This window comes from Rhincodon typus, chromosome 2, assembly GCF_021869965.1.
Source record: "Rhincodon typus isolate 14 chromosome 2, sRhiTyp1.1, whole genome shotgun sequence".
NCBI lineage: Eukaryota > Metazoa > Chordata > Chondrichthyes > Orectolobiformes > Rhincodontidae > Rhincodon > Rhincodon typus.
Genome location: NC_063333.1, coordinates 71167252 through 71176302, shown reverse-complemented (window position 1 = coordinate 71176302; position 9051 = coordinate 71167252).

The window sequence follows — 9051 nt, the reverse complement described above, 5'->3', positions numbered from 1 at the left end:
TAGGAGAGAGGGCTTCAGGTATATGGATCATTGCGATACCTTCTGGGGAAGGTGGGACCTGTACATGAAGGATGGGTTGCACCTGAACTGGAGAGGCACCAATATCCTGGGTGGGAGGTTTGCTAAAACTCTTCAGGAGGGTTTAAACTAGTTTGGCAGGGAGATGGGAACTGGAGCTATGGATCAGAGGATAGGGAAGTTGGTGTATGGTAGATACAGCATGCAGAGAGTCTGTGAGGAAGGATAGACAGTTGATAAGGCAAAGTTGCAGTCAGTGTGATAGGTTGAAGTGTGTCTATTTTAACGCAAGAAGTGTCAGGAATAAGGGTGATGAACTTAGAGCATGGATCAGTACTTGGAGCTACGATGTTGTGGCCATTATGGAAACTTGGATAACACAGGGGCAGGAATGGTTGTTGGATGTTCTGGGGTTTAGATGTTTCAAAAGAAATAGGGAAGAAGGTAAAAGAGATGGGTGAGTGGCATTGCTAATCAGGGATGGTATTAAAGCTGCAGAAAGGGAGGTCGTTGAGGATGGTTTGTCTATTGAGTCAGTATGGGTGGAAGTCAGAAACAGGAAAGGCGCAGTCACTTTATTGGGAGTTTTCTGTAGACACCTCAGTAGCAACAGAGACGCTGAGGAACAGATTGGGAGGCAGATTTTGGAAAGGTGCAGAAGTAATAAGGTTGTTGTCATGGGCGACTTCAACTTCCCTAATATCGACAGGAACCTTCAAAGTGCAAATAGTTTGGATGGAGCAGATTTTGCCAGGTGTGTCCAGGAAGGATTCCTGATACAATATGTAGATAGGCCGACTAGAGGGGAGGCCATATTGGATTTGGTGCTTGGCAACGAACCAGGCCAGGTGTCAGATATCGGTGGGAGAGCATTTCGATGATAGTGGTCACAACTCCCTGACCTTTACTATAGTCATGGAGACGGATAGGAGCAGGCGGTAAGGGAAAATATTTAATTGGGGGAGGGGGAATTATAATGCTATCAGGCAAGAACTGCGGAGCATAAATTGGGAACAGATGTTCTCAGGGAAATGCACGACAGAAATGTGGAGGTTGTTTAGGGAGAACTTGCTGCGAGTGCTGGATAGGTTTGTCCCACTGAGGCAAGGAAAGGATGGTAAAGTGAAGGAACCTTGGATGACAAGACGTGTGGAACATCTAGTCAAGAGGAAGAAGGAAACTTACATAAGGTTGAGGAAGCAAGGATCGGACAGGGCTCTAGAGGGTTACAAGGTAGCCAGGAAGGAACTGAAGAGTGGACTTAGGAGAGCTAGAAAGGGGTATGAGAAAGCCTTGGCGGATAGGATTAACGAAAACCCTAAGGCTTTCTATAATTATGTGAGGAAGAAGAGGATGGCCAGAGTGAGGGTAGGGCCGATCAGGAACAGTGGAGGGAACTTGTATGCAGAGTCAGAGGAGGTAGGGGAGGTCCTTAATGAATACTTTGTTTCAGTATTCACCAGTGAGAGGGATCTTGATGTTTGTGAGGACAGCATGAAACAGGCAGATATGCTCAAACAGGTTGATGTTAGGAAGGAGGATGTGCTAGAAACTTTGAAAAACGTGGGGATAGGTAAGTCACCTGGGCCAGACGGGATATACCCACGGTTACTACGGGAAGCAAAGGAAGAGATTGCTGTGCCTTTGACGATGATCTTTGTGTCCTCACTGTCCACAGGAGTCATACCGGATGATTGGAGGGTGACAAATGTTATTCCCTTGTTCAAGAAAGGGAATAGGGATAACCCTGGGAATTACAGATCAGTCAGTCTTACTTTTTATGAGGGGGCATAATTTTAAGGTGATTGGAAGAAGTTATCGGGGAGATGTTAGAGGTAAGTTCTTTACAGAGAGTGGTGGGTGCGTGGAATGCGCTGCCGGCAGTGGTAATAGAGTCAGATACATTAGGGACATTTAAGCAACTCTTTGATAGGCACATGGATGATAGTAAAATGTAGGGTATGCAGGGTAGATTGATCTTAGAGTAGGATAATATGTCAGCACCACATTGAGGGCCGAAGGGCCTATACTGTGCTGTACTCTTCTATGTTCTATGTATAAAACTTTAGTCAATGGATATCAGGGAAAATATCTCCACTGGCTACAGTCATACCTAGCACAAAGGAAGATGCTGATGTTTTTCTAAAGAAAGTTGTCCTATAGGATGTTGGTAAGGCCAGCATTTGTTTCTTGTCCACAATTGTCCAGATGGCAGGTAAGATTCAACCATGTTGCTGTGGGTTTGGAGTCACATGTTGGCCAGACTCGGTAAAGATGGCAGATTTCTGCCTGCTCTGCCTGCCACACCTGTCCAGACCCCACCTCCCCTATGGGCTATGGTGGGAGTGGCTGGGGAAGGTACAACGGTTACTTGTTGCATATTGAGCAGTACAAGTTGCGGATGACCTTACCTCACAGAGGATTTATGGTGGCCTCACCAACTTTGCTGCCAGCGTTCAAGAGTGCTGTTGTATCTACAAGATCGTGCCAGCTCTGTAACAATTCAGAGTCTAGAAATGAGTTGAAAGATGTGATGATAAGGTAAAGCATGCAGTCATCAGTGTACATGTCAAAAACTGACGTGTTTTCTGAAGACGTTATGGAGGTGCAGTATGTGGATGTGAAACAGGAATAGGACAAGGATAAATCCTTATGAGACTTTGGACATACAAAGTGTTAATGAAGGCATTGCAAGAGATTCCCTGGCAATGCCTAGGAAAAAGAATGGAACCAGGTCAGTTTAATTACATCAAATTTCTCAGTCAGAATAAAAATAAATTCTTAATACAATAATTGTTTCATTTGTAAACAACTTTAATATTGAAAGTGAGCTTGCTGAAATAGCTCCATGAAGGTCAAAATACCATCACCAAGTCACCATTTATTTACTTTTGCATAGTACATGACACTGACACAGCTACCACAGAGCTGGCTCCTAGAAAGAGCTCCTCCGCTCCTTCTGTTTCTTTCTCTTTTCTTCCCCACTTTGGTCTCTTGGTGGATCCTGGCCTGGTCTCCCAGTGGCTCGTTCTGGGTCCCATGCCTGGCCTCTTGGCAGTGTGGCATCTCTCAGCCTGGCCTTTTGGCAGCACCTGGCAAATCCCAGCCTGGTGTCTCGGCAGCTCGTGGTGGGTCCCGGGCCTGGTCTTTCGGCGGTTCATGGCAGCTGTCAGCCTGGTCTCCTAGTGACTTGAGGTGGGTCGCAGGCCTGGTCTCTCGGCAGCATGACAGTTCTCAGCCTGGTCTGTTGGCGTCTCATGGTGTGTCTCAGTCTGGTCTCTCAGTGTCTCTCAGTGGCTCCTGGCAGGTCCTGGGCCTGGGCTCTCAGAGGCTCTCATCCTGGTCTCTTGGTGGCTCATGGCAGTGTCTCAGCTGGGCATGCGAGTGGATCCTGCCTGGGCATGTTCCCGAGGGGAGATCGGAGAGATGGCAGTTTCAGCAGCAGTGACGGTATCTGACAGTTGAGGTCTTCCTGGCGAGTGAGATAAGTGGAGGCTTCATCAAAAACTGTTGAACTTTTAGCTTAGAACATAGAACATAGAACAATACAGCACAGTACAGGCCCTTCGGCCCACGATGTTGTGCCGACCTAATATCCTACTAAGATCAATATACCCTGCATACCTTACATTTTACTATCCTCCATGTGCCTATCCACGAGTCGCTTAAAAGTCTCTGAAGTGTCTGACTCCACTACCACTGCCGACAGCGCATTCCACACGGCCATCACTCTCCGTGTGAAGAACCTACCTCTGATATCTCCCCTATGCTTTCTTCCAATCACCTTAAAATTATGCCCCCTCGTAATAGTCATTTCCGCCCTGAGAGTAAGTCTCTGACTATCCACTCTATCTATGCCTCTCATCATCTTGTAAACCTCTATCAAGTCACCTTTCATCCTTCTTCGCTCCAATGAAAATAGCCCTAGCTCCCTCAACCTTTCCTCATAAGACCTGCCCTCCAGGCCAGGCAACATCCTAGTAAATCTCCTCTGCACCCTCTCGAAAACTTCCACATCTTTTCGGTAATGAGCTGACCAGAACTGAACACAGTATTCCAAGTGTGGTCTAACCAGAGTTTTATAGAGCTGCAGCATAACCTCACGGCTCTTAAACTCAATTCTCCTGCCAATGAGAGCCAACACACGGCTCCTTTACAACCCTACCAACTTGGGATACGCCTTCTTTACAACTTGGGCTTATTCCTTTATTTTCCTAGTTTAAACTGCAAAAGACTCTAACGTAAACTATAACCTATTTCTCTATTTTTCTACTCTTCTATGAAATAATACTTAACCTTTTGACACTCATTTCTTTTATTAGTTTGTACCTAAGCTATTTTTTGCACTTGGGTACTTTGGTACCTAAGATGGTGCCATGTGTGTTAACATTATACACTTTTTACAGTACTCCTATACTTCTGCACTTAACCACACAGGACGATAAAATCTAAAATCTAACCTCCTGTTTATATCTGTTAGCCAGGGATCCCTGATTGACACAGGTTAACAGACCCAGTCAGGGAACTCATATTCTATGAGGTACAACTTGTTCCAGTCACTACATCCCTCCCCTTTGAAGACCTGGGACCTAGGCCTGTTCTTTTCCCTGTAGTTTTTTCCTGGAGCATTTCTGCACTGGGTCTAGTTCCTCTGACTCTGCCTCAGATACTTGTGTACTAGACTGTAGCCTGTCTTTTGCACCCAGAGAGACACGGCTGAAACTCGTCTTCAGGTGGTAACAATGTTGGGGCTGTGATATCTGCCGTTTCCATCTCATCATCAGTTGTGTCTTCTACACTAGGCAGAGATAGAGAACCCACAAGTTCTGACAGCCTTTCCGTCTGTTCTGAGGGTCTGGGTATGTTTTGCTCTTGCCCTGTTTGCAAGTTTGCAGCTTCCATGTGGCCCACGTGCTTGCTCAGGACCACCTCTCCTGCCCGAGCTTTGTACATCACAGGACCTGACCTCGTGTTGACCATGCCTCTAACCCATGCAGGGCCATTCGCATGGTTTCAACACTAAACTTCATCCCCTGAATTAAACTGCCTTGCTCAATTAGAGGATTTTGTGTCCGGCATTGACGTTCCTGATGCCTTTCACCTTCCTCCTCCCTAGGTCCAAGAAGATTAGATTTAACCTGGAGTCCTCTCACTATTAGCAACTCTGCTGGAGCCGTCCCTGTAGTTGCGTGATCAAACAGGAACCAGGATAGTTTGGTATCGAGTGAAGCTGAAGGCTGTTTCTTTAAGCCTGCCTTCAAAGTTTGCACTGCTCTTTCTGTCAGACCATTGGACGATGGATGTTATGGGGCTTCCCTTACATACTTAATGCCATTTGACTTTAGGAAATACTTGAATTTCCGGCTGATAAATGATGGCCTGTTGTCTGTGACCAGCACTTCCGGGAGCTCGTGTGTTCCAAAGCATGCTCATAACTTTTCAATCGTTGTCCCCATGTTTGATGAATGAACTCTAAGCACATCTGACCACTTTGAATGGGGGTCCATAATGACTGAAAACATTGAGCCCATAAAAGGACAGGCATTGTCGATGTGTAACTGAGTTCAGTGTTTACTCGGCCACTCCAATGAATGTCGGGGAGCTGCTGGAGGCAATGTTTGTCCTTGCTGGCACTCTGGGCAGTGCCCCACCAATGCGGCTATGTTGGCATCCAATTCTAGCCATGAGACACAACTTTTCACCAACATCTTCATTTTAGAAACCTCTGGATGACCCTGGTGGAGTTCAGCCATTATCTGGTAGCGACCTTTGCTCAGGATAATCACCGTTACTCTCCATAACAGTATGTCATTCTCTACTGTGAACTGGTCTCACCGGGACCAGAAAAGTGTAAGTTCTTTTTTGTTTTCCTCGTCACCACCAGCTGTTTTAGGTTTGTGTCCATAGTCTATTATTGTCAGTGGTGACCGGAGCATGTCCAGAAAGTTTAAAATCAGAATGGACTGTTCCAGTAGCGGTACCACCGGTGGTGTATCATGGTGGCTTATGGCATCTGCATTTGCTACTCGAATTCCCCGATGGTGTTTCAACTTGTGATTGTATGCACTTAGAATGACAGCCCACTGCTGAATTCGACCAGAAGCTATGGGTGGCTTGGCCCTGTTCTCCTCAAGTAGTCCTAGTAGGGGTTTGTTGTCCATTACTATTAGAAATTTATGTCCGTAAAGGTAGTGGTGGAAATTCCTCACACCAAAGATGATGATCAAGCCCTCCTTCTCTATCTGGGTGTTTCTTCATTTGGCATCAGCCAAAGTCCTGGAAGGACTTTCGGGCATTCCTCTCCATTGGGCCACCGGTGAGCCAACACTACTCCAATACTGTATGGGGAGGCATTGCATTTCCTCACCACATCTCGCTTGGGATTGTAGTGTGCCAACACCTTAGACGATGATGGCTGTTTCTTCACTTCCCTAAAGGCTACACCTGGGCTTAGAGACTGTTTCCAAGGCTGACACTTTTTCAAATGTAAGGGTGCCAGGATGGAGACCTAAGCTCTGGTACAGACTTGGGAGCTGGAGCACCTTTGATTGCCCTCACTTTATCTTCCAATGAGTGTAACCCAGTCTTGTCAGCTCTGTTGCCCAAGTAGGTCACTTGGGGTGCCTGGTTTTCCCTCCTAAGATGTACTACCCTCCACCTTAGAGGAATATTTAAGCACTACATCCAAGTTCTCTAAATACACGTGGTCTTTCCAGTTATTAGCACGTAATCCAAATAAATGGCAACCTGGGGTAGACCTTATAAAGTGTTCTCCGCTGTCTGCTGGCACAGGCTGATAATACCCTAAATGGCAGTCTCGATTATTGGTACAAGCCTTTATGGGTATTAATTGTAGCATACTTCTGGGAATCCTAATCTAACTGCAGCTGCAGGCACTCATAGGTCATGTCCAGCTTCATGAAGGACAAGGACCCCAAACCAGTTTTGCGTATAAGTCCAATATGTGAGAGATTGGGTATTTATTCAGCTGTGAAAAGTGGTTCACTTTGTTTAAAATCCCCACAAAAGTGAACTGACCTGTCGGGCTTCACAATCGGTATGACCAGTACTACCTATTCCGGAAACTGTGCTGATTTGATGAATCCTTTACTTTCCAGCCTTGTGATTTCTGTCTCTACTTTTTCCCGTAAGGCGAGTGGCACTGGGCAGACTTAGCAGAATCGTGGAATTGCTTCCTTGTCAACATGCAAGGTGACCTTGGCCCCTTTGATAGTCCCTAGATCTCCTGAAAAACCTCTGGGTAGTTAATTAGGACTTCACCCAGGCAGCCATTTTCTAATCAAAAAATAATGAGCCAATCAAGTTGAAACTCTCTAAACCAAATTCGCCCATCAAGCTTGGGCCCCAGCCTTTCATTACAATCAGTGGTAACTGAGCAAACTACTTCTTGTAGGAGGCTGGAAATGAAGTTGTACCCTTAATCTGTAGGAGTTCTCCAGTAATCATTCTCAGTCTGGCCAGGGTCTTATGCAAACTTAAGGGTTAAGAGTCCAGAGAGAATTTTGGTAAAGACTGATCTCGCAATCATTGATACAACCCCACCAGTATCGACCTCCATTAGAACCAGTTGTCCATTTAAACAGATGTTTATTTTGATTGGTTCTGATTTGGATGTCGCTAAGCAATATAACTGTACCAAATCAGCTGTAGGTGGACTTTCCAGGATGTGCACGCACCTGGATACTGGCCAATGAGTTCTCTTACTCAGTTCAGGCCTAGTGGGACCCTTTCGCTGTCTCAACAGCAGCAGCAACTACAAAGGTCTGCCAGCCTGGATCCTCGAGAAAATTTTAACCATTTGGACAAGGCTTGGCTTTGATTTGGGGTTTTGCTATGAGCTGACCTAGGGGCCCTCTATTCAGGATATGTCCTGAGTGTGGTTATGCAATTGCAATCACTCAAGTAGTGTCCCCCAATCTCAATCAGGCTGGCGAGGGCACCCACTTCTGTCAGCATACCCTGTAACTCCCATGCTCCACTTGCCGCATTTTCTAACGACAAAGCCAGTTGTAGTGCCTGTTTGAAGTCCAGTTGGGCTTCAGCTAGAAAGCGCTTTTGCATCATTACATCATTAATCCCATAAACCAAACAGTCACTCATTTAAGGTTAAACCAAAATTACTGCCAGTCGTCTTAACCTCGTTAAAAATTCCGATACAAATTCCCCTGGTTTTCGTGCTGTCAGGTAAGACCAATAGTATCTCAGAATTAGAGGAGGCGAAGGGGTTGTAATATTCCTCAGGTAAATCTGTCAACTCTTAAAAGGTTTTAGTACTATCTACCACCATTCAAAGATGACTGTCAGGAGTTATTGTCTTTAGGGGCATAATTTTCTTAAGTTGCCACTGAAATAACTCCACAGAGACCAGTGTCCCGTCACCAAGTCACCCTTTATTTACATATGCATAGTACATGACACTGACCCAGCTAGCACAGAGCCAGCGCTTCGAGTGAGCAGACCTCTGACACTCCTCTGTATATGTCCATCAGCTAGCACTCCCTGATTGGACCAGGTTAACAGCTCCAATCAGGGAACTCATATTCTATGAAGTCCACCAGGCTGACCTCGTTCCAATCACTATACTTGCCACTTGCCAAAGTTTCTGGAGTTGTATTTCTATGGGGTTCTCCAAATCACTCACCAATGCTGAAAACCCTAAGAAATGACACAAATAGCCAGTTATACAAATGCTCTGATGTTTCTGCTGCACTTATGGTGGAGGTGTGAAGGAAGGCCAGTGGAAACAATTACTGTTATGATAGCTCTATGTTTTGAAGATGCAGTATTCATTAGCTGATGTTTTGGCATTTCCGAAGAAGACTTTATCATCATTGTGATACTGCATTCCTGCTGCATATTGCTTCACGTGAAATATTGCTTCTATGCATTTCTTTTATCGATTTACTTCTTGCTATATGAATCAATGGGTGAGCAAAACGAATTAACTTTATGACATGTAATCTACAGAGTTGCTTAATAATTACAAATATTAGCACGTTGGCGGGTGTTTCA